At 56.6% G+C, this 27,704-nt stretch overlaps 1 protein-coding gene across 1 annotated transcript in view; it reads right to left on the reverse strand.

Annotated features, from left to right (window-relative positions):
• The window catches only part of ELFN2 (extracellular leucine rich repeat and fibronectin type III domain containing 2), a 45,235-nt gene extending 18,269 nt beyond the window's left edge, over window positions 1-26,966 (reverse strand). The window contains 1 exon segment of the mRNA XM_017848176.1: window positions 26,841-26,966. The gene's annotated coding sequence lies outside the window, so the exon portion shown is untranslated.
• Between the last annotated feature and the right edge of the window lie 738 nt (window positions 26,967-27,704).

The following is a 27,704-nucleotide window of genomic DNA, read 5'->3' on the forward strand; positions in this document are numbered from 1 at the left end:
GCACACTTCACACGTGGCAGCCACACTGTCATATGAGGGAACTGACGCTGAGAAACGACAAGACACATGCCCAAGAGCCCACGGCTAAAGTGGCCCGGTGCCCACGGCTCCCCAGATAGAAGTCCAGCTGATGCAGCAGACTCAGCACCAAAAGGATGGTGTCTGGGACTCCCCGAAGGCCAAGCATAGGTGAACAGACAGCGTCCCACTTCCTCATCAGAGCCCCAAACCAACCCCGAGCAGCAGACAGACCTTTACATGACAGGGAGAGAAACTGAGGCTCTGAGAGATGACCCTGTCCCCAGCCCCAGGCCTGGCAAATACTGGAAAGACCCTTCCCAGGCAGTGCGTGCGTCCCACATCTTCTGAGACTCAGGGGGAAGGGATGCAGACCTGGGCCCAGGCCCAACTCTTGCCCTCGCTTGGCTGGGTGACATGGGCAGTGACCGGCCCCCTCAGAGCCTTGGTTTCCCCAAGAACCATCTCCTCTGCCCCATGTAGCTGCTACAAGGAGGAAAAGGATAATCAATGAGCGATTCCCCTTTATAAACTGTAAAGGGCCATTCATCTTTCTTCTTCCTTATCGCTGTCAGTGCAACAGAAGCACTGTCCACCTTAAGGGAATTTAACCGCTACTGTTATACTTTCCTTGGCCCTCCTCAACCAATTCTCCGCCCTCGTCTCTAAAAAGGCTGACCCATGTTTGTGAGATGCTCACAATGAACTGACCCTTGTTAAGGGATTCTCTCACATTTCATCTTCAGGACACTAGGAACCAGTTTTTTATTGCCCAGGCTGGAGTACAGTGGCACGATCTGGGCTCACTGCAACCTCCACCTCCTAGATTCAAGCAATTCTCCTGCCTCAGACTCCCGAGTAGCTGGGACTACAGGCGCGCACCACCACACCCAGCTAAATTTTTGGATTTTTAGTAGAAATGGGGTTTCACCATGTTGGCCAGGATGGTCTCCATCTCTTGACCTCGTGATCCACCCACCTCAGCCCCTCAAAGTGCTGGGATTACAGGCGTGAGCTATCGTGCCCGGCCAGAAGCAGGTATTATTTTTCTTCCCATTCTGCAGATAAGGGAAGTAAGGCTCTCAGAGATTAAGTGACGCCCCCAAGATCACATTGCAAGAAAGTGAGCGTGCTCCCCACGCCACTGTATATTTGCCCCCACATATCTGTATGTTCCACTCTCAGTGGCTGCTAGAGCCCTCTGGTTGGTTAATGCCCATCTGTTCCCCAGTTTATCCGACTTCCCAGATGTATGTAATATTCATATTTCCATCAGCAACAGCTCACGCACCCCTTTCCAAGGCCTTCAGAGCTCCATTAATCATTCAGACACACCTGCATATTCATTAACTTCCGAATTAATACAGGGTCCTTTATTACTTCAGTCCTGCTGCCTGCATTAAAGACACTTCAACTTCATTCATTATTAAACTCCCCTGATAAATGATCACACCCCTCTTTCACAGAGGGGGACAGCACCCAGGCCCCGGAGCTGGCAGGCCTGCTCCCAGTGACAGCTGCTGTGTGACCTTGAGCCAGGCCCTCACCCTCTCTGAGCCTCCTGCATGTTTACCTGGTAAAATCAGGCAAAGGATGGTATCTGACCACCACCTGGCCTCATCAGGGTGGCCCTGTCTCCTCCTTTGTCCTTTCTCTGCATGTCTTTCTTGGACTCACATAATCCCTCCTCAAAACCAGAAGTCGATCCTCTCTGGAGTTTTCCTTATGCTCCCCCATCAACAGCCTCCACTCGCACCTGGGGCTGGGCCTGGGCTTTGCAGTCTGTGGGCCTCACGTCCTGGCACTGGCCCATCATCTTGAGGGTGGCATCTCTGAGCTAACCGGGCTTGGGCTTGGCAGACGATGACAAACGTCCCAAATCAGAGAGGACAACTGACACCCCCCAACCAGTTGCTGGACTCCAACTGCCACACAACAATATCGATGATGACAACAGTAATAGTAATAGCACCCAGCACGTACTGAGCCTGGACCATGCACCAGGCCTTGCGCCAAGTCCCACACTGTCCCATCCTTAGATCAACCTCCACTTAACAGATTGGAAAGCTGAGGCCAGTGAGGTCAAGTCATCTCCCTAGGCAAGGCTGGAACTGGCTCTGCACCCAGGCCTCTCTCACTCGGGGTCCTCAGGGCGTCCCCATCACATATGCCACCAGAAGGCCCCGGCACTTGGCCACCCTCTTGCCCTGGCTCCTTCCAGCACCTTCTTCCCAAGCTCTTCCTTTATAGGCACGATCTCTGCCTAATGGAGCGGCAGGCGACACGGAATGGGTCCCCCATTCACTGGCAGATGCCCCAATCCATCTCCATTATGCCTGGTGCTAAGCAGCGCCGCAAATGAAGCGAGATGATGCCACTGCCAGCGTCACTCCTGCTGGCTCTGACCTGCCTGCCACCTCCACCCAACGTGCACACCAGGCCGCAGGGCCAGGACTGATGTCCACAGGCCCAGCTGCCACCTCCTACAGATGCCAGGAGGGAGGCTTTGCTCCTGGCCCCACTGGCTGTGTGACTGTGGGCCCCTTACTTAACCTCTCTGTGCCTCAGTCTCATCACCCGAATTATGCCTGACTCCACCCTTCCCCTCGTCTTTCATTTCCCATCCATCTTGACACTTTTCCAGGCCACACACCTGCGTGTCCACTGCTGTCCCTCAGTCCAAGCTTGTCTGGATGGCAGCACCACTTCCCAGGGTCTCTAGTGTGCCCCAAGGTCCTCCCCTTCCTCTGCTCGGCTCAGGTGCTGTCTTTTGTGGACTCACCGAGGCCTCTTTCTTAACGCCCTTTCAGCCACTTCCACAGTTCCCAGGCTAAAGCCAGGTGTTCTCCTGAAGGTCAAGGCCCTTCAAGGGCCTGGTCCGGCCATCTGTTCCAGGCTCCCTCCTGCCCTCCTCCTGGGCAGCCTCACCTCTCCCAGGGTGACTCCTTGGTGAGCGTCCGGCCCCCTGGACCGTCGGGGGCCGCAGTGGCCAACACAGTGAGTCCTCCCCTGCAGCTTCCGCCCCCGGCACACAGTACGCAGAGCGATCCCACAGCCTGAAGGGATGCCTCCGTCGAGTGCAGACAGCAATTTCATCCCACAGGCCGTGGTGACTGTCAACAGTGCCTCATACGCTGTAAATGAAGAACTCTTCGCTCCTCGCCTGGGACTGAGCACTGGATTGGCTGCCGCCAACTCAACACCCTTCCCCGACCTTACAGGATGTCAAGATAAAGATCGTCAGGCTGGGCACAGTGGCTCACGCCTGTAATTCCAACACTTTAGGAGGCCAAGGTGGGTGGATCACGAGGTCAGGAGTTCAAGACAAGCCTGGCCAACATAGTGAAACCCCATCTCTACTAAAAATACAAAAATTAGCCGGGAAAGGGGCACATGCCTGTAATCCCAGCTACTCAGGAGGCTGAGAGGCAGGAGAATCACTTGAACCCAGGAGGCAGAGGTTGCAGTTAGCCAAGACCGCACCACTGCACTCCAGCCTGGGTGACAGAGTGAGACTCTCTCACAAAAAAAAAAAAAAAAAAAAAAAAAAAAAATTAAATTAAATTAAATAAAGATTGTTGGATTAATTTCTCAGATGAGAAGACGGAGGCTCAGAAAAATGAGGTGGCCTCACCACCTCACAGTTGGTAAGTGGTAAGGCTGGGATTCAGACCTGGCTCTGCCTGTACCTGGTGCCGGCAACCAGAAGAAACGTCCTAGAAGTAGTCAAGGAGCATCAATCGAGTGCCAACCACATGCCAGACCCAAGTAGGCATTTACATCAATCACTTCATGAAACCCCCTCCACGGCCCTGCAAGACGGGCGCTGTTTTTCCATCTGAGACATGAGGGATCAGGCCCAGAGTAGTGAAGCCACTTTCCAAAGGCACACAGCTAAGTAGGGGCAGGGTCTGAGACACACCAAGGTGTTGCCCCTTCTAGCTCTGCCCAGATCTCCTTCCCAGCCTCCTCTGCTGTCAGGGGCACTCTGGGGGAGAGAAGTGCCCCTTGGCTGGCTCTGCAGCAGCCAGGAGTGGTGCAAAGCCCTTCTCTACCTGGGCCTTGACTTCCTCACCCACGGGGGGCGGTGTGGACAAGACAACCCGGGGATCCTGTCAGCACTGGCACAATATCCGTGCACCCATGGGCCCTCCACACGCCAGGCTCTGGGCTTGGCACCGTGGGTTGCAAAGACCTGCAAAAGTAGTGTCTGGTGTGTAGGGCATCACCAAGGGAGGCCCAGGGTGGGAGGGGCAGGGAGCCACCTGTTCAGGGCTCAGGGGACAAGCAGGGTGCAGGTCCCTGTCTGCTGTCAACACAAGCACCACAGAGCCAACAGGAAGCCAGAAGAAGGGTCATGGACATGGCTGAGCCCCCAGACACGAAGCTGCTGATTAAGTGAGAGGCTCAGCACCTCTGAGGACCCACTACCACCCAAGAGGGCTGGAGACCCCTGGAAGGGCTGCACCCAGCTAACCAGACATTCCACATCCAATGAGCACCTGGCCTAGGAATTCAGGCACACCGTGGAAAAGACAAAGACAAGCCAGGAACTTACAGACAGACAAATGCACCGGAGACTTCGACATTTAAAGAAAGCTTCCTGTGAATTATTTTATAAACTAAGTATCAGCCTCCAATTCCTCATCAAAAGCTTGAATTTTCAGATTGGGTCTGCCGAAAGTGAGCTAACACTCCTGGCTTTCTAGGTGCTTCTGTATTGCATGCCCCAAGGGTGGGACCAGGGCTGCATCCCCACCATGTCCCCAGCCCCCAGCGTGGGGCCAGCGTGAAGAAGAGGCTCAGCAAATGCTGCAGGAGCCAACTCTGTTAGCAGACTCATTTCCAAACCCAGGAGCAGAGCTACTTGGGTGCCAGGATCCCCTGCCTGGCACATCTTGTGCCATCTACTTTCAGACCCTCTGGGGCACTTTGAAGGAGGTCAGAGCTGGTAGATCCCTTAGCACTACCCAGGGCTCCTGTCATGCAGCAGGTGAGGAAACTGAACCCAGAGAGGACAACAGCCTTGAGCCCCATGGCCTCCTAGCCACGCCCCTTCCCCTTCCAGGCCCTCCCTTCCTGCCCAGACCCACTAACCACCACTGCTCCTCCAAGCTCTGTCCCTGGCCTGTGGCGCCCTCGTCTGGCCTCTCCTCCAGGGTGGCTGTATGCATGCCCCTGGCTGCTCAGATCGCACTCGGTCATGGCCACCACCGCCTGCCTGGTTGCTCAGGCCACAGAGCCCAGCTTTCCCATCAACTCCTGCCTCTCCCACTGGAAGATGAAGATCAGACCAGCCTCCAAGTCCATGCCAGGACAGGCCACTATCATCACTTGCCTGTCCCTCACAGGGATCTCCTTTTTTTCCAGCCAGAGGGAGCCTTCTGCTGGGCAGCTCTGACGCTGTCTCTCCTGCTCAAAATCTTTCTAGGGCTCCCTGCAGCCCCAGGGCCAGAGACTAAGCTCCTTCTTGGCAGGTGACCACTAACACCGTGAACTCCTACCAGCTTCAGCTCGGGCATCACCTCCTCCAGGAAGCCTGCTTTGAACCCCTGGTCTGGCTTCACCACTCCACTCCACAGCACCCCCATGCTCACCACCTCCAAGTAGCATCCCATTGAAGGGTCACTGTGTCCCCTCCAGAGGGCCAGGAAGCACGGCGTGCCCCTCTGTGTCCCCTCTGTGCCCCCAGTGAGAAGCCTGGCACAGAGAAGACACCCAGGGAGTGAAAACTGAAAAAGCGAAAGAACCACACAGGCCCCCAGGCATGTAATTCCCAGCCGGCCTCTGTCTCCACTCACTCACCCCCACCCACAGTGTGCCCATTACGGCTGACGACAGCCAGGCCTCCCAGCTCCTTCTGGCTGCTGTGACCATCAGGAAGCCATCCAGTATGATGGCTCCCATGCTGGCCCTGCCCTCAGGACAGTCTGGTCAGGCGGGTGCAGAGGGACAGAGAAAGGGGAGGAACGTGGACAGAGACCCTGCCGGGAGCCTCGCCTAGACCACAAGGTCAGCTGACACTGCTGGCTTGTGGGAGCCCCGTGTGACCTTATCAGGGGATAAGGTCACCTTTTCCTCCAGATGAGGAAACTGAGGCTCCAACAGCAAGCAGCTGACCTGAACCCAGAGATTGGCGTTGGTCTCCTGCCTGCTTCTTCTTACACTGGATCCAGGAGCTTCCTAAGCGCAAGGAGGGGAACAAGTTTACCGGGCTGGGCATTTTACAGGCGCTCTGGGAGGCTGTGGGCACCCGGCAAAGAGCACCAAGTCTGGGGTCCTCATAACCTGGACTCAGACCCTTGTTCGGTTCCCCTCCCAGATGTGTGGCCTTGGCAGTCTGCGCAGCTTCTCTGAGCTGATGTCTTCACCGGACCCTGGGGATGCGAGGCTGCCCTGCAGGGTTGCTGTGTTAAATGAGATGGTAAGGACACAGCCAATAACGGCTGAACATCTTCCAGGCCACGCTGCGGGTGGATTATTTCATCTAATCCTCACAGTGACTCTGTGAGGCTGAGTCTAACGGGGTCCCCATTTGACAGACAATGAAATGAAGGTGGTGAGGTGAAACGCCTTACCCAAGACCAGGCAGCTGTGGGTGGCGGAGCTAGCGCTCAGTCCTGGGTAGACCGTGCTGAGCACACGGAGGGCCTCACTAAACGACATTCTTTTTTGACTCCAACCTGCCCTTTATTCCTCAAAGGCCCCTGAATATACTGGCCCCCAGCCTGGCCTCTCCCTCCTGCGAGCCTTTGTAGGGACTGTTCCAGCCACCTGCTGTGTCTCTCCTTCCACTTCCAGAAAGCAAACCTCTCACCTTTTACATTCTGATCAAATGCTACCTCTTCCACTGAGCCGCCCTGGGCTCCACCACCCCGCTCCTCTCTGGCCCCTCCCCCCCAACCCCAGTAAAGCCCCCCAGCACAGCACAGCAGTCTCCTAACTGACTGTCGCCTACCCTGCCTCAGCCCATCCTCTGCACAGCAGTTGAAGGAAGCCTCTTGCAGTACAGTCACGTCACCGCCCTGCTCTAAAGCCTCTGGTGCCTCCCCAGCTCCTCTGCTCCACAGTTTAGGCCTCTCATGATCCGGCTTGGCCCTGTCTCTGCAATGTGCCCTCCAACACCATCCGGACAAACTGCTCCCCCCTTCACACACGCAGGCGTGCACACACACGCATCTACACGTCACGTGTGCACACATGTACACCTCTCCAGCTGGTGCGGGATCTCCTAGGCTCCTCCCTTGCTTGGGCCCCTACCTCCACTCCTGCCCTATCCACCTTCCCACCTCCAGCCCCACCCCAGAACAGCACCTCCAAGAAACATGCCCCCCAATTCCTCAGCTCCCCCCACCGGCTCCTTCCTGCAACACAGCATCCACATGGCCTGTTCCCAAACACACACGTGCTCCCTGCTGCTGGAAGACACAGCCTCCAGCCTTCTCCTGGCCCGGAGGGAGCTCAGGGGCCTCTGGCCTCCTCCCCAGACTCCTGGATCCTCCCTCCCCACTCCCAGACATGGGCACTTGAGCTTCTTACCCCTCTCTGAACTCAGAGAGGCTTTTCGCACCTCTTGGACTTTCCCCTTGAGATTCCCAGGCCTGGAGTATCCTCCTGCCCCATCCCCGCCCAGTGAGTGCTGCTTCTCAGGCGGGACTCAAAGCTGCCTCCTACAGGAAACCTTCCAGCCCACCAGGCCTCAGCCACCCTGTGAGGACTGTAAGGACTGGCCTGCAAGTCTGCCCCTGTGGTGGGCTTCCTGAGGGCACGGACTCTTTTCACGCCCAGGCCCATACTGGCTCCTTGAGAACTGTCTGCTGAGGAAATACGCTCCCTCCTGTGCCGCCCCTGAGTGCCTGGAGGCAGAGCAAGCAAGTTCATCAGACCACGGAGACCACCAGCCCACCTCTCCCACCTCCACTGACCACAGGGACCAGCGGCCCACCTCTCCCACCTCCACTGACCACGGGAACCACCAGCCCACCTCTCCCACCTCCACTGACCACAGGGACCACCAGCCCACCTCTCCCACCTCCACCAACCACAGGGACCACCGGCCCACCTCTCCCACCTCCACTGACCACAGAGACCACCGGTCCACCTCTCCCACCTCCACCAACCACAGAGACCACCAGCCTACCTTTCCCACCTCCCACCTCTCCCACCTCCACCGACCACAGAGACTTAGACCACTGGCCCACCTCTCCCACCTCCACTGACCACAGAAACCACCAGCCCACCTCTCCCACCTTCACCGACCATGGAGACCACCGGCCCACCTCTCCCACCTCCACTGACCACAGGAACCACTGGCCCACCTCTCCCACCTCCACCGAGCCCCCTGTGTCACACATCTGGGCCACCAGCCCACCTCTCCCACCTCCACCAACTACAGAGACCACTAGCCCACCTCTCCCACCTCCACTGACCACAGGACCACTAGCCCACCTCTCCCACCTCCACCGAGCCCTCCACATCGCACACCTGGAAAACCGGCCCACCTCTCCCACATCCACCGACCAGAGACCACTGGCCCACCTCTCCCACCTCCACCGAGCCCCCCATGTAGCACACCTGGGCCACCGGCCTCTGCCCTCACCGGCTGCTGGCTCCCATGAGATTGGAATAGTATCCAAAATCTTTCCAGACTTCACTTCTTCACCTCCCACCTCACTCACTCGCTCCAGCCACCACCTCCCCGCCGTGGCCACCTTGCTCCTCCTGGTAAATGAAAGAAGGAAGGGCTTGCAGACCTTGACCAAATGCTTCCTCAGCACTCACTGAACCCTCAAATCAGCATCATCTGCAAGGCACAGAGGAGGAAACTGAGGCACAGACAGGGGAAACAACTGCCCAAAGCTACAGGGTGAGGCCTGCAACCACCCCCTCCCTGCCTCCGAAGACCAGGCCCTTCATGTCCCCAGCCCATGCAGCAGGTCCCCGGGAAACCGGGAGGGGCAAGGGGGTGCAAGGGAGAAGAATGTAAGGGAAGGTGGGGTTATTATCCTCCAAGGTCAAGGGCCTCAACCACCCTCCACTCCACTCAGAGATGCTGACCCATCCCCTCTTGTCTACCCCCATCCCACCCCACCCCGGTCCAATCAGACTTCACCTTCTGTCCACATGCAGACTCCCACTGTGGACAGAGAGCTGCCCCCACTGACACGAGCCTGAGGGTAGCAGCAGGGGCAGCTGCCTCCTCCCCCCACCCTGAGAGGCCCACACACCTGTGCCTGAGGGGCACCTCAGCCACCTGGAGGGCCAGGGCTGCCTGGGCAGGGCTGGGGCAAAGCCATCCTGGCATCTTAGGGCCTCCTAGCAGGTGCCTGGTGACAAAATCTGACAACCAAGAACCACAGCCTGGCAGAACTGGGAGAGCTTAAACCTCTTCACTGTCACCCATTAGACAGATGGGAGCCTGAGGCCTGCAACAGTGCCAGGACTCCCCAAAGCCCCCTTAGCCTCCCCACCCACCCTCGGTGGGCACGCCTGTTGGGAGCAGCCCCTGAGCCCCTGGAGGGAAGGACACAGCCTCACTCCCCACCAGGGTCCCAGCACCCGGCCCAGAACAGAAGTTCAAGAGTTTCCTTGAACAAACGAAAGCGTGAGACAGTCCGTGCCGAACACAGGCCCTGCCTTGCCTTCTTGTAGGTGATCTAAAGGTGGAGATCAAATGAGGGCATTAGCCTGAAAGTGCCTTCAAACTCATAAATCACTACACACCTGGAAGGGACTCGTAATCCCTAAGTGGCGAAAACGGACACAGGTTAAGTATTTCTTTCACTCATTCATTTCATACCGCGTCTCAAGTCCTGGCTCTGTGCCAAGTCCTGGGGCAGGTGCAGGGGACTGGCAATGACCTCAACAGACACAGCACTGCCCTGAGGAAGCTCACAGCCCCAAGGGAGGCAGTCATGCAGGGGAGCCCCAAGGGAGGCAGTCATGCAGGGGAGCCCCAAGGGAGGCAGTCATGCAGGGGAGCCCCAAGGGAGGCAGTCATGCAGGGGAGCAGGAATTACAAGTGGAACATGTGGGGACTGCGGGGCCTAGGCCAGGTGGGGCTGCCTGGTCTTCCAGAGGAAGGGTCACCAAGCTCTCAGATCTATTGCAGACACAACGTCTCCAAAAACACAGGTCAGCTAGCAAAGGGAGCACAGCGCCCCAACCAGCCAGTGTCATCTCAGGTGGGCAGTGTCTAAGAGGAGGACACACAGTTGGGCAGTATATATACACTGTCATTGTCCCCATTTTAAAGATGAGGAAACTGAGGCCCAGAGAGCCAAAGCAACATGCCTCAGGTCTCACAGCTCTTGGCAGCAAAACTGGTGGTCATGGGACCTCCTGCACATTCTCAGGTCCCTGGGGAGGCTTGGAACAGTTTCCAGAACATTCAGCCGGTGAACTAAGGGCCAAGCCACTGTGATGGGATTCAGGCCAGCTGCTCCTCTCCCAGCAGGCAGGGAGGAGGCCGCAGCCAGGGTAGGCCAATGCCAGGCACACGGTGGGCCCTCAGGAAACACGGCCCCAGCTGGACCTGCTGAAATGACTAGAAACAGCCCAAACAAACCATCCCCGCACAGGAGCTGCCTAATGCGAGCCTCGGGGCCACCACCCTGGGAGGCGTCTGAGGTTTCCCAGTAACTGAGCTGGCCCCGGCAGCCCTCCCTTTAATGCATGCAAACGAAGGGTATAAATTCCTGCTTACTTAACTTCACAAACGTTAACAAGCCCATAAAAAATAAGTTATTCTTCCCCAGCTCCACAACACCCTTCGTTTGTTTAATTTTGTTTCTCCTCTCCCTGCCCCCAGCCTCCTTGGCGACAAGGGAAAAGCTACCATCTCCGTCTTCTGTCTTTCCCTGCCTACGGGGTCTGCCCTTGCTTCAACCTGCCCTAGGGAGGCTGAAGGAAGAAGCCCCAGATGAGAAATTAGAAGGCCCAGGAGTGAGTCCTGCTCCCTCCTCCGCAGCTGTGTGACCATGGGCTCCTGACTTAACCTCTCTGTGGTTTAATTGCCTCATCTACAAAGTAGGAACGGTAGCTGCACCCTGCCTGCTTTGGGGTTCCTGGGAGGATCAGAGGAGATAATCCAAGTAAAGTGCTTAGTTGTCTCTGGCACAGAGCAAACCCTCAATAAATGTTAGCCCTTGTTATTATGTAAAGAAGAGTTAAATATCCCCCAGTTAATCCATTTGTAGAGTTTGCCTTCCGGGGCGAGCTGGCAGCTCCAAAGGCAGCCTGTGGTTCGGTTTTGTTGGCAGACTCGGTGTTGACACACATTTGAGTTTTGATGCCATCCAAACTGACCACTGGAGTTTGCCACAGGCCCCACCACACCCTACACAGACCAGACGTACACCTTGCAGTGACCCGGCCCTGGTGAGCGTCTGAGTCTCCCACCCCTAGCTCTTGCCTCTCAAAAGCCTTTCCAACTGGTGATCTCATTAGAGGCATCACTGGGCCCAGCTGACAGAAAAGGAAACTGAGGCTCATGAGGGGGGCAGCAACTTGCCCACAGTTCCCAAGGAAGGGGCTGTGGAGCCAAGGCGAGAGTATAGCCACCAGTCTCAGCCCGTCTTCTCTCCTGAGCCCCTGTGCCACCACGACAGTTTGAGGGAAGCCTCCCCAGCAGCTGAAGGAGCAAATAAATGGCCAGTGACGCAGGTGGCAGGAGAGATGGTGTTCAGCCTCCAGGGGCTCGGTGGCTCCCAGGACCAGGCAGGAGACTGAGCAGAAGCTAGAGCATGCCCTGGGCCTCGTCCCAGCCAACCCAAGGCATGCCAAGCTAGGGTGGCATTGTTGTGTACTGAGCACAGCACTGGGGACTCTGAAGTATAGGAGACGGGGGTTAGAGGTGGCCTGTTTCCTTCAGGTCTTCTCCACATCCTCCGCTTAAGCACACCTCCAAGAATGGCCTGGGCCAGAGACTATGCTCCACTTGCCTACAACTGCACCCTCCTGCTGGCAGAAAAAGCCACAGCCCCAGCCTGTCCCAGTTACTACCAGCTACATCTTCTCCAACAACATCCCAAGCTGAGGCTACTTTCATTCTTCCCTCTGTCACCAATCTTAAGTCCCCCTTGACGTATCACTCCATGACGCTCCACCCCCCACCCTCAGGCAGGTCCACCTGTCCATCCATTCCTTCTGCAGAACAAAGCTAGGCTCCCAGCACTGTAGGGACTTGCCCAAGGTCCCACCAAGCCCAGAGTGAAACCCAGCTCCTAGACATCCCGACCACGACCTTCCCAATTTAGGAGGAGTCCCCAGGGGCATCCCCAGGGCAGAGGGCGGGGCCAGGCCCCTAAGGGGAGGGGCCATGTGAGGCGGGGCAAGGGGCTGGAGGGGGGGGGTGGGCCGAGAGAAGACTGGATCCTGGTCTGGGTCCCGGTTGCCTTGGCAACACGACTAATTAATTCTGACTCCATCTGTGCCTTGGCTGGATGGGCGGTTTGGGCTCGCACGTGTTTGTTTTGAAGCAAAGGGAGAGAAGCGAGAGGGCCTGGGAGGCTGCGGCCTCGGGGTCTAGCGACGGGCTGACACTCGCCCCAAATTCATATAGCATGCCCTCACCCCCACCACAGGAAAAAGCAGAAAAGGCAGGCCAGGCATCCAGAGACCACCTGGGACCTCCTCTCCCCAACGAGGATCATCATCTCAGCCCAAACGAGGTCTCACACAGACAGCCATCCGCGGTGCCCATCGTGTGTGCACACGTGCACACACACCTGCACACGCTGAGGAGACCACAGGCCCCAGAATGAGAGAGCCTTCGGTTTGGCTGCCAGCTTCGCCTTCTGAGTCTCAGCTTCCCCATCTGCAAAATGGGCAACATCACTCCTCAAAGGGCTCTTGGGAGAAAGAGAGGGACGTCCCCAGTGCAGGGACATCTGAGGGGCCTCATCTGTCCTGGGGTCCAGGAAGGCTTTGCTGAGGGTGATCCTGGCGAGGGAACCATATACGCGGTACCCAGAAGGTGGCACTTTTGAGGAACTGGAACAAGGTCAGGAGAACTGAGATCAAGATATAGAACGTCAGAAGGAGAGGGAGCCCGAGGCCGAGCCAACTCCTTGCAGATCTCAAGGTTCTGGATCTTGGCCCAAGGGCAGTGGGGAGCCAGTGACATGCTGGGGAGGTGCCACCAATGGAATGGTTCAGAATGCATTGGAGGGGCGGGAATGGCACCAGCAGCCTGTGAGGAGGCTGCAATGAGACGGGCCTGGAGGGTGACTTGTTGCAGGCAAAGACAGCAGGGTGGGCACATGAAGGCAGATTTGAGTCAGGCATGGTTAAGAGAGTCGGGCAGGATGAAGAGAGAGACCAAGTGGGAAGCTCAGGGATGCCGCCCAGGGTCTGGGAGGGTGGCTGAGTGAGGGTAGTGCCTGCCCTGGAACAGGGAGCCTCAGAGAACTGGCAAATAGCAGTGCAGGAGGACAGAGGCAGAGCCCGGGTGGGACCAGTTGAGTTTTAGGGGTCAGAGAAACACCCCAAAGGAGTGACCAGTCAGCAGGTGGCCACACGCAATGTGCTACAGCCAGAGGCAGGTGACAGGGGAGGATGGAGACTCAGGCATCCCTTGCACACAGCTGTTAAGATGCTGGCCCGAGAGCAGTGGCTGACACCTGGGCTGGGAGGGTCAGCGCTCAGGGACAGGTGTAGCAGGGAGTGGATGCTGGTGCTCAGGAGCCTGCCACACCCACCTTCATTCAAAGCCGGAACCCAACACCTCACCAGCTATGGGATCCTTGGAAAGTCACTTCACCTCTCTAAGCCTCAACTCCCCAACCTGTAAAATGAGAATAAAAGCAATACCTACCACATAGGTTGTTGTGAGGAGGGTCCAGATCCTTAGCTGAGCCCCAGAGACACAGGAGTTCCAGCTACCTGCTTTTTCAGGGAGGGGGGTCAGGACACTAACCTGTGTTTAGCACCTACTATGTGCCAGGCACTTCACATGTGTAATAGACCACACAGAGTGGTGATCAAGGAGGAAGGACTGGGCGTCAGGCCCTGGGCTGAATCCTGGGTCCCCTACTTACCAACTGTGGAACCAGGACGAGGCCCCTCACCTCCCTGAACCTCAGCTCTTTTTTTTCTGAGACAGAGTCTTGCTCTTGCCCAAGCTGGAGTGCAATGGTGTGATCTCGGCTCACTGCAACTTCTGCCTCCCGGGTTCAAGTGATTCTTGTGCCTCAGCTTCCTGAGTAGCTGGGATTATAGGTGCATTCCACCACACCTGGCTAATTTTTGTATTTTTATTAGAGAGGGGGTTTCACCAAGTTGGACAGGCTGGTTTTGAACTTCTGATGTCAGGTGATCCACCCACCTCGGCCTCCCAAAGTGCTGGGATTACAAGCATGAGCCACCGTGCCCAGCCACCTCAGCTTCTTAAAATGTAAAATGGGGATAGTGAAGATATCAACCCCATGGCTCACGGGGTCATTGTAAACATGAAATAAGAAAACAAGTCAGGCATGGGTCACCTGCCTGGGACATAGCAAGCACTAAAGAATTCATCACTGCTGTCATTATTACACTTATTGCCACTGCTCCTCCCAATGACCCAAGAAGGGGGATGTGCTGATGCTCAAACAACAAACAAGAAAGACAAAGGCCTCAACCTAGCATCCAGGAGCTGGACTGACCACCATGTGTTCACAGGATCCCCTTTCCCGGACCAAACAGTCCCCTTAGCCTGAGACAGGGCTGCATGAGACTACCAGGATCTGAACCCTTTCCTGGCCTCTCCGAACTGTGTGACCTCAGACAAGTCATCTCACTTCTCTGAGCCCCACATTCCTCCCTTCAGAAAAAACGGGGGGTCCTGGGCAGGCACAATGGATCACACCTGTCATCTGAGCACCTTGGGAGGCCAAGGCGGGAGGATCACTTTAGCCCAGAAGTTTGAGACTAGCCTGGGCAACATAGCGAGAGCTATGTTGTTTAAAAACTTAGCTGGGCATAGTGAGACGCACTTGTAGCCCCAGCTACTCTGGAGGCTGAGATGGGAGGATCGCTTGAGCCCAGGGGGTTGAGGCTGCAGTGAACCACGATTGCACCACTGCACTCCAGCCTGGGCGACAGAGTGAAACTCAAAAACTAAAATAATAAAACGAATGAAAAATAAAAAGCAACCGTCCCCTATCTGCACCATTGTCTTGAGGACTGAACGAGGAGATACCTAAAAGGTGTCCAGTCCAGTGATGGCACAGAGCAGGTGCTCAACAAGTGACAGCAGTTATGATCGGTGATTGGATATGAAGAGCTGGACACAGGGACGAATGACTGCATACAAGCACTCACAACAGAGTGCCGGGGTGTGGTGCCTATCAGCTCAATCACACACCCCAGAGGGCTGCGCGTCTCGGGATGCACCCCAGGTGGCCCTCCCTGGTGCTACCCCATCAGGGAAAGGGCAGAGAGCAAAGGGACCTCCAGACGGTGCCTCCCATTCATGCCACCCCCACTCCCACCATCCCTGCAGCAAGCACACAGCCACGCGTGTGCACCCCAGCCCCGTCACCAACTAGCAGCCCCTCCCCGTCCCCTGCTCTGCATCTGCTCAATTAGGGAAACTGGGGAGCGAGGGAAACAAAGACTTAATTTCTGAGCTAATCAGCCTGCCTCATACTAATTACCATCCTCCCGGGCATTAGGGCAGACTTCCTGGGGGAGGCTGAGGGGGAAGCTGGTCCCTGGAAATGCCACCTCCTTCCCCTAAAGCCTGAGAGCCCAGCAATGGGAGGGTGGTGGTGCAGGGGGACCGGGAGGCTTGGGCAGGTGGGATTTCAGGGTGGGATGAAGGAGACGTGGTCAGAAGCAGGAGACAGAGTCCACTGGGCAAAGCAGGGAATGTGCCTGTGGTCACCCGGACAGCCCCACCTTCCCAGGGTTCCCGCCCCATCCTCTGGGCAGCCATGGGCTTGGGGGAGGCCCAGAACAGGTGCCCCAGTAGGCATGCAGCCCATGGCCTTGGCCAAGAGGACAGATGGACAATTCGAGGCTGGATAATTGAGCAATGATCAGAGGGAAGCTTCTGGATCACAGCCTACTGGGTGTGTGCATGTGTGTGTGCTTGTGTGTGTGTGTGTGTGTCGTATGTGTACATGAGCACACAGAACAAGAGGGCTCGGGACTGGGAGCCAGGAAGCCTGAGTTCAATTCCCTGCTCAGGCTCTGGGAAAGTCCTTGCCCCTCTGAAATTCAGACTGTACCATAAGCGAGCTGGAGGGCACGATTTTCAGAAATCATTTCAGACGTGACCACAAGGCCACTTATTCTTCAAAAAATGCTTATTGAGCACCTACTATCATGCAGCCGGCTCTGTGCTGGCACCACAGGCACATTCGTGAACAAGACAGACCAGGTCCCCGGCCTCACGGTGCTTTCACGGTGATGGGGGACCCAGGGAGTAAACATGAAAATCAAGAAACAAGTGCCTTGGCATTGGCAGATAGAGGAAAATGCTCTGTAGAGAACTGAACCATAGGATGTGGGCAAGCGACGGGACCACCGCAGGTAGGGCTTACGGCAGCATTTTCAGAAAAGGCCCCACCCAGCGGCCGGGTGCAGTGGCTCACGCCTGTAATCCCAACACGCTGGGAAGCCGAGGCTGGCGGATCACGAGGTCAGCAGATCGAGACCATCCTGGCTAACACAGTGAAACCCCGTCTTTACTGAAAATACAAAAAATTAGCCACGTGTGGTGGCGGGCGCCTGTAGTCCCAGCTACTCGGGAGCCTGAGGCAGAAGAATGGTGTGAATCCGAGAGGTGGAGCTTGCAGTGAGCCGAGAACATGCCACTGCACTCCAGCCTGGGGGACAGAGCAAGACTCCATCTCAAAAAAAAAGAAAAGAAAAGGCCCTACCCAGCAATTAAACTTCAGATAATCCCAACTCACAGAGGGCCTCAGAGCAACCCCCCTCCCTTCTCTGGACCTCTGTTTCATGCACACAGCACGGGAGCTGGATGAGACGCTGTCCAAGGCTGATTCGGTCCCACAAGCGGGAGTTCTCACGAGTTTCTCCATGCAGAGTGCGTCCATGAGAATGTCTGCATGATCCCCCAGGGGCTGCGGTCTGGCCCACACATTTACAGAAACACACACAGATGACCACCGTGTCCCCAGTCTTGGGCCCAGCTGCACGATGGATATACCAGGTAGACAGGTATGTGCCTGATAATGAGAGGGGCAGGGCATCACATGCCCCAGGGCCCATCAGTTCCCAATCACGGGCTCTGGGGTCCCCACTCCAGGGGATATACTCAGCTCTGCTGGCACAGGCGTCCCTTGAACTGCCTCCCTTGCACCTGGTCATGGGGCCTTCACAGTGGCCCACCATGTGCTGAGCACCTGAGCCTCACTGCATGGAATTCTCACAACAGCCCTGCCAAGGAAGGGCTGTTACCCTGTTTTACAGATGGGGAAACTGAGGCTCCGCTAGGTCAAGTCACTTGCTCAGTAAATGATCAGCTAGGCACTCAAATCAGGCCTGATCCTAAACTGCCACCCCTACCATGTGCCAGGACCTTCTTCCTGGACTACTCTCAAGGCTCAAACCAGGGGACCAGCCTGGACCAGCCCTGCCCAATAACTGCCTTCCAGGGATTGCCAAGGGTACCCAACACAGCAAGGTAGTCAGGTTCAGATGGCCAGGTTCAAATCCTGATTCCATCACCAAGTCGCTGTGTGACCGTGGGTAGGATCCTTAACCTCTCTGTTCCTCAGTTTCCCCGTCTGTCAAGTAGGGATGGTGATAGTATCTATTTTGCTGGGTTGTCGTGAGGATTTTGCCAAGTTCTATAAAGTTCTTAGAACAGTGCCTAGCACATGGTGTGACTTGAGTGTTGTTGATAAAAGGAAGCTATGATTCCCTTTGATTCTGTGAATGGCCTGACCCTTGGCTTCCACAGAAGGTAAGAGGCAGAGCTGCAATTCAAACACTGGACTCAGGACTCTCTGTCCAGCGCTCTCTCCCTACAGCATTAAGGAATCTCCAGCTTGGCCAAGGGAACAAAAACATCCCAGGACTGGTCCAGGCTCAGCCCCCAGCAGGAAAGACAGTCTGTGAGGAAGGCTAAAGGGATGAGATCCACAGGCCAGGGGCCAGACCCTGCTCCATCGCCTGCACCTCCTTCCTCTGGGCCTTGCACTCGCCTACCCAGTCCCACCCCCAGCTCTGGAAGGCCCCAGCACTCCTGTGGGCACTCAAGGACACTGGGAGGCTCCTGGGCCCTGAAGCAGCTCCCCGTAGCCCCAAGGAGCCCAATGCCCAGTGATCCTGGAACACAGCAGGTAGAGAACAGCAGGGAACAGTGTGGTCTCCTGGCACTGCCTTCCAAGTCCCTGGGTACTCTGTCCCCAGAGACAGCCAGGGGTCCTGGCCCTGGACCCCCACACCCTACCTTTCCCTAGGTCCCACGGAGCCAGGAGGCAGGAATCTCAGCCAGAATGGGCTCCTGCCTAAAGTGCTCAGCCAAGAGCGAGAGGAGCCCAGACGTCCACACTCAGCCCTAGAAACAGATCCCCGCAAACCAGCCCACCCATGCCCCGGGACAGCCAGGCATGATTCAATTCTGAAGTCGGACATTTCAGATCTGAAGTCAGTGAAAGTAGAAAAAGTACAAACAGCCCAGGCACTCATAACAGGGAAATGTCCTTTCAAGGAAAGCCCATTCCAAGGTGGATTAGGACCCAGGTCCTGCCGCACCCCTGAGGAGGGTGCTCAGGGTGCAGTCAGGGGCCGCAGGAGGCTGCAGGGCCAGCTGCGAGGAGAATCCCTCCTGGGTAAGAACAGATGGTGTACATGTGTTTGTAGGTGCCAGGAAACACGGGCCAGTGACAGCCTCTGGGGAGGAGGCCTTGGGAACAGGCAGTGGCCCGTTCCGTTCTGCTGTGCACACCGAGAGCATGCGTCAGTTCCCCAGGTATAAGGGGGTTTGTATACTTGCACATTGTTTTACATGTACGTGTCCCAAAACCCAGCAAATGGCAAATGCACAGAGATCACGAGGGCGCACACACACACACACCTGCCCATGCGCGCCCAGCTTCTGTCCAGCCAGCTCCCTCCTGCGGCCTGAGAGAGAGACAGGCGGCTGCGGCAAACAGACGGGCAGGGCCAGAGAGACGGGTGGGCAGAAAAGACAAAGAGACACGGAGAGAGACAGAAACAGAACGAATGAGCTCAGCTCAGGCCCTAGGGTGATCCTGCTCAGAGCAGCCACTTCAGACTGGCCCAGGGGCTGCAGGAAGCCAAAGTGCCCAAGAGGAGAGCAGGCAAGGCTCCACCCTCAGCCTGGCCACTCACTGCGGTGTGGCCCCGAGCCAGCGCCTCACCTCTCTGGGCGGCAGGCTGCCCACGAGTGCGGGCAGTGGGTGGGAGACCTGCTGGCTCCGACCCTCCAGCCCTCCGGGGTCCTGGTTCCCTGTGGAGTCCCCGCTTCCCCTCTCCCCAGATGGTCCCGAGGACAGCGTCCAGGTCAGCTGCCATCTCAACCTAGCCAGGAAATCACTCCCAAAGCCCCTCCCTCCTCTGCCATCAGCCCCAGCACCAAATCGGAGAGGGACAAGCCGGGCACTGACCGGAAACCGCAGGCGTGGATACTGCTGTCTTCCTGCCTCATCTCACCTAATCCCCATCACAGCCCTGATCCCATTCTACCACGCGAAACAACCGAGGCTCAGAGGACGATCGGGCCAGAGCTCCACGGCCAGCAGGGGATGAATATGAATGAGCTGGGATGGAACACACGCGTCCACTTCAAAGCCCATCGGCTCCTTCCACAACATCCTGCTCAGCAGGCAGCAGGAGGGGCCACAGAGGCAGACACCCCCACATTTCCTGACCTAGCACCCAGACCCGGGACTCCACAGGCCCCAGCCTGTCTCCAGCAGCCTCAGAGGTGACTCTAGAATGGCCCCTGAAGCCCTGCCTCCCTGCTCCAACCACCAGGAAAGCCAGAAACAAGCCCAGAACTAGCATTCCTGAATACTCACTGCATGCCAGGCATGGCGCCAAGGGTTTCATAGAGTCACCCTTGGGAGGTGGGTACTACTTTTATTCCCATTTGATGGGTGAGGACACTGAGGCACACATAGGTGGCGCAACTTGTCATGGGTAAAATCGGGAACTGACAGCTGGGCCCATGGGCCTGATCACTGTGTCGCCCCATCCTGCAACCTGGGAGATTTTCCACTCTGACCTGCCACCCCCAAGCCAAGGAGTGTCTAGAGGGGCAGTAAAGGCCTCACCCAGAAGCTCTGCTTAGATCAAGGGCTCTAGAGCCACTGCCATTGGGGACCCCAGTGCCGACCCCTCTCTGCAGCCCATCTCCTCTCAGGATGATGCTTGGCGTCCCTGGAGAGCCCCCACCTCCATCCTTGAGTCCCAGCCCTGGGTGAGGAGCGGAAGCGGAGAAGATCTGTGCCCCCACAGACCTCAAACAGTGTCCTCCGGGACAAGGGCTATCCTTTGCCTGAGGTCCAGATAGAGTGTGAGACAAGCAAGGCTCACACAGCAAGTGGGAGACAGGAAGGGGCCCAACCAACATCCCTTCATTTCTGCCTCCCAGTTTGGCACGGAGGGCACCCTACCTCCTACGCTGGGCGGGTTGAGCTGCTGTGACCCAGTGTGGAGACAGGGATGGGGCTATGGGTTCTCAGTAGCTTCTAGAACTCCTTAGGCCCTACCACGCAGCCCTCGGCAACCCTGTGGGCCTACTGTGTGCATATACTCTTATCTCCAATCCTATTTCACTCCATCCCCTCCAGGAGCCTGGCAGTATCCCCATTTCACAGATAAGCAAACATGTGACCACTCAGGCATGGGATCTAACTCAGGATGTCTCACTTCCCACCACCAAACAGACCTTCCTGCAGCCACTGCCCCAATCCAACCACTCCCAGCCCTCAGGGACTGCCTCTTCCAAAAAACAAAAGTCTTCCCAGAGCTCCTGGAACCTCCACTCAGTGGACCATCTCTCCTCCAACATTCAGAAAGCAGACTGAGGCTGGGCGCGGTGGCTCAGGCCTGTAATCCCAGCACTTTGGGGGGCCGAGGCAGGTGGATCACTTGAGGTCAGAAGTCCGAGACCAGCCTGGTCAACATGGTGAAACCCGGTCTCTACTAAAAATACAAAAATGTTCTGGGCATGGTGGCAGGCGCCTGTAATCTCAGCTTTCTCTCCAACCTAGGCAGACAAGCAAAACTCCATCTCCAAAAAAAAAAAGAAAAAAAGAAAGAAAGCAAACTGAGGCCAGCACACCCACAGTGCCTCTACCCTCAGACTGGGGCTCCTGGGAATTGAGGCTCTATCTCCCTCAGACAGGGCACTCCCATTCCCAAAGACTAAGAAGTCCCAGGACTCCCTCCTCCAGCACCTCCATCCACACAGCCAGCCCCCTACCTGACTGCAGGACTCTGCCTGAAGGAGCCAAGCAGGACTCCAGGCCACGCCTCAGCCCCTCCTCTCCCTTCTTCCTGGCGCTCCTCCAGGCCTGGCCAGTACCAGGCAGGCTACCCCCGCACCACCGGGCCCTGTCCATGAATCCCACCTCTGTTGGGCACCACAGACCCCCCTTTCTCCTCCCCAAACAAATGGGGTCTTGAGTAAGGCACCAGGACAACCACGCACAAGGCCAGATCTATTCCCTGGACTGGCACGGCTGCCAGCGGGGTGGGCAGTCAGGCTCACGGAGCAGTCTGTCCCTTCCACAGCCCCTCCAGGTCCAGTCTCTGGCACTGGGAGCCGGGCACTCTAACCTCGTCCTGGCAGGGCTGGGACCAGCAGCCCCCCTCCCCAGGTGACCCAGGAGTGGGCCTGGGCCAGGTGCCCCGAACCACACTCCCCACTTCCTCCTCTCTCCCTTCCCCTGACACAGTGTGGGCAGCCACCTCTGAGCATAGGCCCAAATCTCTGTTCTGCACCTTGGAAGAGAATCTCTCCAGGCCTCTGTTTGGTCGTTTGTAAGTGGGTGTGACACTCCCCATGCTACAGGGGCTGCTGTGGCCACAGATGGGGTGGAGTACAGGCAGAAAATCCCAGCACAGAAGAGGTGCTCAGTCCAAACCGGTTTTTCTCTCTCCATTCCCTCTTCTGCCCCAGGGGGATAAGAGGTGGGGCTGGCAGAAGTGGGGGTGAGAGGGCACAGGCTGGCAAGGTAGAAAATGACTTGTCCCAGGCACTTAAAATGTTGCCTATTCCAAAATCAAAGTCTCAAATCCCTCTAGAGCTGGCAGTGAAGTCTCCTACGACTAGGCTGGTTAAGGCTCCCAAGACCCCACAGCCAGCCTGGGCAACACAGTGAGACCCCATCTCTAAAAAAAAAAAAAAAAAAAAAACAATTAGCTTGGCATGGTGGTATGTGCCTGTAGTCCCAGCTACTCAGGAGGCTGAGATGAGCAGATCACTTGGGTCCAGGAGGTCAAGGCTGCAAGGCTGCAGTGAGCCATGACTGCACCGCTGCACTCCAGTCTGAGTGACAGAGCAACAGCCTGTCTCAAAAAAAGAAAAAAAAAAGATCCCACAGTCCATTAATGGCAACACTGGGAAGGAGGCCTCAGAGCCAAGCCCGCAAATCAAAGCTCCAAGCCCACTGCCTCCTAGAAGCCAGCCTAGATATTATCCCCATTTTGCAGACAAGTAAACTGAGGTACACAGTAGTTAAGTCATATGCCTGAGATCACACAGCTAGTGAGCATCTGGATTGATTTCTTTTGACAATTCAGGCTGTTACCAAAAGCTGTTCATTATGGCACAAGCACTCCCTAAGAATCTGTGATTTTGACTCTGCATCCAGAGTCAGGTCCAAGTTCTTTAGCCTGAAACGCAAGGCCTCCCAGCAAGGTGGTATATATACAGCAGCAGAAGACAGCACTAGACCTCGAGTCAAATGCCAGGCCTGCCACTCACATCCTGCTGTGCACCCACAGCAACTTACCAGGCCTCCCTGGCCTCACTGTCCCCTTGTGTAAAATGGGAACAACAAGACTGACCTCCCAGGGTGGTTGGTGGGGTTACCTATCCATGCAGTCACACAAATTTATTGAACATCTACTATGTGCCAGGCCCCACTCAAGGTACTTGAGATAGAGCAGAGAACAAGACAAAAAAAAAAAAGCTGTCTTCAGGGAGTTGATACTCAATAGCAGTGGGAGGGCAGAGAGTAAGCAAGCAAATAAAACAGCATCCAGTTGTGTTAAGGGCTTTAAGAAACCAGAGGGAGGAGGCCAAGGGCAAAGGACAGGGTGGTCAGGGAGGACTTCCCTGAGGAGGTGACAGTTAACCAGAACAGGAGACAGCCATGCACTGAGCCAGGGGACCAGCAGTGAGCACGGAAGGAACAGCAAGGCCAAAGGCCAGTGAATCAAATGAGAGCTAGAGCCTGTGGGAAAATGCCTGGCACATAGTAGATGCTCAATAAACTGCAGCTGTGTTATTACTCCAAACCCCACAAACCCCTTGCTCCTTGCCTTCCTCTTCTGGAAACCAGGTTGCGATGCAGCTTGAAGTGCATCCTAGGTCTCTTCCACATTCCTTCATTCATTTAAAGTAACTCTGCTTCCATTAATAGTCCTCCCATTTTGTGGGTGAGAAAATTGAGGTTCCCAAGATCCCATAACCCATAAACAACAGCATCAAGACATGAACCTAACTCTAGTGGTCTCAAACCCCATGCTTCTGGCAGCCTTGGGCGGTCTCACCTACAAAGGGCACTCACTACATTCGCCCTTCCCATCCCAAGACACCTCAGCCTGTCAGAATGTCTCTAGCATGAACCAAGGTCTGAGCCTGCCCTTTGAGGCCAACCAGGACAGCCCTCTCTCCTTTCCCAGGTCACCCTGAAATGTTAGTAGCTGCCACCCAGATCATCTCCCAGTGCCAAGCACTGTGCCTTACTTTGTCCCCTGGCTTTGCTCTGGCAAGATGAAGTAGGGATTCTTATCATCCCCATTGTACAGGTAAAGAAACTGAGGCCCAGAAAGGTAGAGAAACATGCCCAACGGCAGCTGTCAGGAAAGTGGCAGTGCTGGGATCTGAACACAGGCCTTTGTCACTTGAAAGACAGTCACCTGTCACTTCCCAGGCCTCTCAAATGGCCTTCTTTGGGCATCACCCTCAGTCCCTTGCCTGGCCTGTCCCCCTGGTGATGCCCAAAGGGTAGACAGGACAGGCTTCCCCTGACTCGGTTATTCTCAGGGCACCACCAGTCACATGCCTGACATGCTGTGGCCTAGGCCAGGGCTGGCTGAGCAGCTCAGAGCACCCAAGTCCCACGAAGGAGACCAGGGGACAGGGCTCACCTGATGAAAGTGCACACACAGGCCCTGGGGCAGGCTGGAGAGGAGTACCAGACAGGGAGCCTGCCACACCCGGCTCCATCCTGGCTCAGCCACCGGTACACTATGTGCCTGTCAGGAGGCTCTCTGCCTCTCCGGCCCCGTTCCTGTTACCATGAACTCAGGACTGTACTCCTACCACTAAGGGTCATGGGGAAAGGTACGATGCCACAGAACTCTAGTGAGATCTGGCTTCTCCGCACGTGTCAGGAAATCATTTTAAAACGATTTTTAAAAGTAATGATGGTGGGCCGGGTGCGGTGGCTCACACCTGTAATCCCAGCATTTTGGGAGGCCGAGGTGGGCGGATCACAAGGTCAGGAGATCAAAACCATCCTGGCTAACACTGTGAAACTCCATCTCTACTAAAAATACAAAAAATTAGCCGGGCATGGTGGCACATGCCTGTAGTCCCAGTTACTCAGGAGGCTGAAGCAGGAGAATCACTTGAATCTGGGAGAAGGAGGTTGCAGTGAGCTGAGATCATGCCACTGCACTCCAGCCTGGGCAACACAGCGAGACTCCATCTCAAAAAACAAAAAACAAAAAAAGGAATAATGATGGTGGTGGTGGTGGTTCCCAGTTACCTCACTCCCCACCCCTCCACTACCAAGAACCCCCACTTCAGCCTGTGACAGCAACACCAAGTCCCCTGCAGCAGCCCTCCCCCACCACACCTCCATCCTCTGGGGTGCACCCACCACCCTGCACAAGCCCCCTGGTTTGTGTTACATACCAGGGACCACACAAAGGACATCACATCCAGGAGCCCAAATAACAGCCACCCTAGGAGGCATGTGCCTCATCTCCATTTCACAGAGGAGGAAACTGAGGCGAGAGGTCCCCCACCGGAAAAACCAGAGCTAGGATGCAAACCCAGAATTTGCTGTTCTCCTATGCAGCTTCCTGTTGTTAGTATTCGAATGAAATGCTGCTTCAGGAGAACCCCTGGGGACTGGGGGGAGAGAGAGGACTCAACAGTACCAGACAGACAGGCTCAGGGAAGGAGTTAGGCCTGCTGAGTCCGGCACTCAGGGAAGGAGACGCTGCCCGGAATGTGCCTGCTGGGTGACCTTGGGCAAGTCACTTCCCCTGTCTGATTCCTCAAAGGCAGGTACCAATGTGGTCCCCCCAGAGAACGGCACTGGGTCAACAGGTCCTCAGCAAGCATGATGAATGGGGACAAAATCACTTGGGGGCAAGAAAGGAGTATGTGCCCAGAGGAGAGACTTATGTGACCAGAGGCCCTGGGGAGCGAGAGGGCTCAAGGAGGCAGAGGTGGGAAGATCGTGGCCATAGAAGTGGGAGGGAAGGGCTGGGTGGAGGCGCTGGGAGCAAGCATGTGCTGGTGCAGCGGGGTCTCCAGTCCGTCCACAGGGCAGGCAGGATAAGCACAGACCCACCCACTGTGCCTCACTCCCCACCCCTCCACCACTAAGAACCCCCACTTCAGCCTGTGACAGCAACACCAAGTCCCCTGCAGCAGCCCTTCCCCCACCACACCTCCTCCATCCTCTGGGGTGCACCCACCACCCTGCACAAGCCCCCTCCTGGGCACCCATCACTACCCCTTTCCTGGGGACCTCCAACACCTCGACAGCCACAGCCCCTCCATGTGGGGACCACCGCACCTTGGAGACAGCATCTCCCTATCCTTAGCAACCACCAACACTGTGCGCAGCCAGCCAGCCTCCTTCCTGTGTCTCCTCCTCTCTCCACGGAGACCACAATGCCACAGAGGCGGCTCCCTCGCCACGGCAACCACCGTCACTCAGCGCCGCCTGGACAACAGCTCCCTCCACGTGGCCGCCACCAACACAGCCTCAGCGACAGCCCCAGCCTCTCCTCTCCTCTCCAGGGCAGCCACCAGCCCCAGCCAGGACGGAGCGGCTCCTTCTGCCTGCCTGTCTGCCTGCCTGCGGCCTCCTAGTGCCAGACGGCTCTCCCTGTGCCTCCAAAACCCAATGACATAGGATCAGGCCCCATATCAATTCCGCTGGCATTTTCCCCTGCTCCCAGCTCACTTCCAGCCCCTCTCTCTACAATGGAAAGACCCCCACCTGAGAGAGACCCCCACCATGTTCTCCCAGGCCTTCCCCTGCAAGCTGGCTCTCCACCCCCAGCAGGTGTACAGATGCCCCCTGCCCTTCCGGGGTGCAGACTAGGCCTGGCTCAGCCTCTCCACCGGGTGATGGGGCAGGAGCTGGGGTCCCTGAGCCAACAAGGGCTTCCTGCCCACCCTCCCCAATGGGCCTGTCTTAGCCCCCAACAGGCCTGCCGCTCTGGAGGCTGCCTCACACGCCTTGTGGAAGGAAAGCTGGGTGGGAGGGGTGCCCACGGCTGGGGGCAGGGGCCGGGCCCGCAGGAAGGAGCACACAGAAGCCTGAGGCTGGGCCACATCACAGGTTTGCAAGGCCGGGTCATGTGAGCTATGCTCACAGACAGCAACACACACACAGGCAAAAGGACCCTGTCCTTACCAGATGTCTGCAGCAGAGGAGGCCCCTCCGGCACTGTCCCCGACCTGGGTCTCAGAAAGGTCCCCCAGGCAGCAGCGGCAGCAGGAGCAATGAGATCTCAGGTCCTGGCCCAGTCCGGGTGGTAGCAGCTCCTCACCCAAGTCCTCTCCTTCTACAGGGAGGCGAGGGGGAGAGAGGGGAGGGAGGGAAGAGAAGGGGAGGAGAGGGAGGGGGGACAGCAGGAGGGAGGGAGGAGGGAAAAATGCTGAAGTCTTGAAGGGTACACTCACTTCTTTCTTGGGTTTCCCATGGCAACCGAATATACCACAAATGAATATCAGGGTGAGACAGAGAGAGGAGGTAAAGGGAGAGGAAGAATGGAGGGAGATGGAAGAGAGATGGAGAGAGACAGAGATAGAGAGATGGGGGAGACTGGGTGGGGAGAGATGGAGAGATGCAGAGAGAGATGGAGGCAGAGACGTGAAGGCACAGAGATGGAGAGATGGTGCAGGGAGAGGAGAAGAGATGGAGGTAGAGACAGAAGGATGATGAGGCAGGAGAGATGGGGGGCTGAGGTTTCCCATCATAACCCATGGGCTCAGGGGTCAGGGGAGAGGTCAGGGGCCACAGGGTTTCTTTCAAGCCCCTGGGCAGAAGGAGCAGGCACAGATGAGTGAGTTTTCTGGGAACCAGGGGGCCCCTACACCCACCCCTCCACCTTGTCCCACACTCCCTACTGGGCTCCACAGGCTGGAGGTGCCTCCCAAGTCACATCCCAAACTCATACCCCACTCATGGCCATGGTCACACATGTCACACCCACGTGTGTATGCACACACACTCTCACACTCCCCTGACACCCAGTGCCCCCACACAGCCTTCACC

The sequence above is a fragment of the Rhinopithecus bieti genome, unplaced genomic scaffold, assembly GCF_001698545.2.
Source record: "Rhinopithecus bieti isolate Rb0 unplaced genomic scaffold, ASM169854v2 scaffold_2408, whole genome shotgun sequence".
NCBI classification, from domain to species: domain Eukaryota; kingdom Metazoa; phylum Chordata; class Mammalia; order Primates; family Cercopithecidae; genus Rhinopithecus; species Rhinopithecus bieti.